The following is a 2898-nucleotide window of genomic DNA, read 5'->3' on the forward strand; positions in this document are numbered from 1 at the left end:
CCACGGCTCACGGGCCCAGCCGCTCCGCGGCATGTGGGATCTTCCCGGACCGGGGCACGAACCCGTGTCCCCTGCATCGGCAGGCGGACTCCCAACCACTGCGCCACCAGGGAAGCCCTAGAGATACCACACTTTTGATACTTTCATATACCGTCTTATAACTCATTTTGTGTTATTATGTTGAATTATTATTTATCTCATCATGTGACCTAATCCTCATTTGTAACCTTGATATCTATCTCTCATTTTGTCAATTAATTCACCAACCAGACTTGGGAAGATCAGTTCATATCCCAAGGGTCCGTCCACTTTCTCACATCATCCTCAACCCACTCAGACTGACTTCTGCCTCCACCACTCCACTAAAACTGAGTTATGTTTCCATGTGTTTCTTATATGCACAGAAGGATCCTTCACAGTAGTGGTTCTTGCTTAGGAGAGAGTTTGTGCCCCCCCCGCCCCAAGGTGATTTTGCAGTATCTGTTTTGATTGTCACAAGGTGGAGGGTGCTACTGGCATCTGGTGGGTAGAGACCAGGGATGCTGCTATACATCCTACAATGCACAGGAAAACTACACACAACAAAGAATTATCCATCCCCACATGTCAATAATGCCAAAGTTGAGAAACCTTGTTTTAGGGCAAAGATGGGTCTTTGAGAGATATAGCACAATTCAAAATGGGCAAAGACTTTGAGTAGACATTTCTCCAAAGAAGATATACAAATGGCTAATGAGCACATTAAAAAATGCTCAACGTCATTAGCCAATAGGGAAACGCAAATCAAAACCACAATGAGATACCACTTCACACCCACTAGAATGGCTACAATTTTTTTTAATGGAAAATAACAAGTATTGGGGAGTATATGGAGAAATTGGAACCCTCACACATTGCTGGTGCGAATGTAAAATGGTGCAGCCTCTATGGAAAACAGATTGAAAGTTCCTCAAAAAGTTAAAAGTAGAGTTACCATTTGAACTAGCAATTCCACTCCTAGGTATATACCCAAGAGAAATGAAAACATGTCCACAAAAAAACTTGTACACGAATGTCATAGCAGCATTATTCACAGTAACCAAGAAGTGAAAACAACCCAAATGTCCATTGACTGATGAATAGAGAAACAAATGGTTGTATATCCATACGATGGAATATTATTTGGCCACAAAAACAGAATGGAGTACCGATACATGCTACAACATGACTGAACCTTGAAAACAGATGCTAATGGGACTTCCCTGGTGGTGCAGTGGTTAAGAATCCACCTGCCAATGCAGGGAACACGGGGTCGGTCCCTGGTCTGGGAAGATCCCACATGCTGCAGAGCAGCTAAGCCCGGGCACCACAACAACTGAGCCTGCCCTCTAGACCCCGTGAGCCACAACTACTAAGCCCGTGCGCCACAATTACTGAAGCCCACCCGCCTAGAGTCCATGCTCTGCAACAAGAGAAGCCACTGCAATGAGAAGCCCGTGCACGGCAGTGAAGAGTAGCCCCTGCTCGCCGCACCTAGAGAAAGCCCACGTGCAGCAACAAAGACCCAACGCAGCCAAAAATAAAATATAATAAAATAAATTTTTAAAAAAGAAAACATATGCTAAGTGAAAGAAGCCAGACACACACAAAAAACCACATATTGGATGATTTCATTTATGTGAAATTTCCAGAATAGGTAAATCCATAGGACAGAAAGTAGATGAATGGCTGCCTTGTGCTGGGGGTATTAGGAGGGAACAGAAAGTGACTGCTAATGAGTACGGAATTTCTTTTGGGGGATGGTGAAAGTGTTCTAAAATTAAATTGTGTTGATGCTTACATAACCCTGAGAATATACTAAAAAAATTAACGTATATACTTTATTATTTATTTATTTTTATACTTTATCTTTTAATATTTTATTGGAGTATAGTTGATTTACAATGTTGTGTTAGTTTCATGTGTACAGCTTGACATATACTTTATTATTTATTTATTTATATATTTTATTTTTGCCTGCATTGGGTCTTTGTTGCTGCGTGCGGACTCTCTCTAATTGTGGTGAGCGGGGTCTACTCTTTGTTGTGGTGCACGGGCTTCTCACTGTGGTGGCTTCTCTTGTTGCGGAGCACAGGCTCTAGGCGCGCGGGCTTCGGTAGTTGTGGCTCGTGGGCTCTAGAGCGTAGGCTCAGTAATTGTGGCCCACGGGCTTAGTTGCTCCGTGGCATGTGGGATCTTCCCAGAGCAGGGCTTGAACCCATGTCTCCTGCATTGGCAGGTGGATTCTTAACCACTGCACCACCAGGGAAGCCCGACTTATATACTTTAAAATGTGAATTATATCTGTAAAAGAATGTCTTTCAATCTGCAGAGTGCCTACTCCACAGTAGGTGCTCATTAAATAAGGCAGTACACCTGAGGCATGGAAGACAAAAAGATTTCTTTCCTGCTCTGATTACTAATATATTAACATTTTATGCCCCAAAAGTAACAGTAGTTATTCTCTTAAATAACCTGCAAGTTAAGCAACCTGCAGAATTAATCAATGCTCTCCATTTCCCCTAAGAGTCCTAAGAGCACTCTGAATGCTTCAGACTAAGTAGGTAAGCTACTCTTGTGAATGCCTGGATACTTTTGCTCCCACCAGTTGAGTCATAAGTTTTCCAAGAGTTAGATGAACTTCTCCCCAAATCTGTTTATGCCCATTTTACTTGTGATTGTAACATTATCATTTAATTAAATGTTATGTAAATTGATAAAATTATGGGAAACAAGAAGTTTTTTTTTAAAGAAACTAAATTGTTTTAGAAAGAAAAGATACAGTCATGTGAGTTTAAAAAATTGCTGTTGAATTAGGTGCAAACAAGACTACTATAAAAGAGAGGGGAGGGGCTTCCCTGGTGGCGCAGCGGTTGCGCG

Source organism: Physeter macrocephalus, chromosome 21 (assembly GCF_002837175.3).
Source record: "Physeter macrocephalus isolate SW-GA chromosome 21, ASM283717v5, whole genome shotgun sequence".
NCBI lineage: Eukaryota > Metazoa > Chordata > Mammalia > Artiodactyla > Physeteridae > Physeter > Physeter macrocephalus.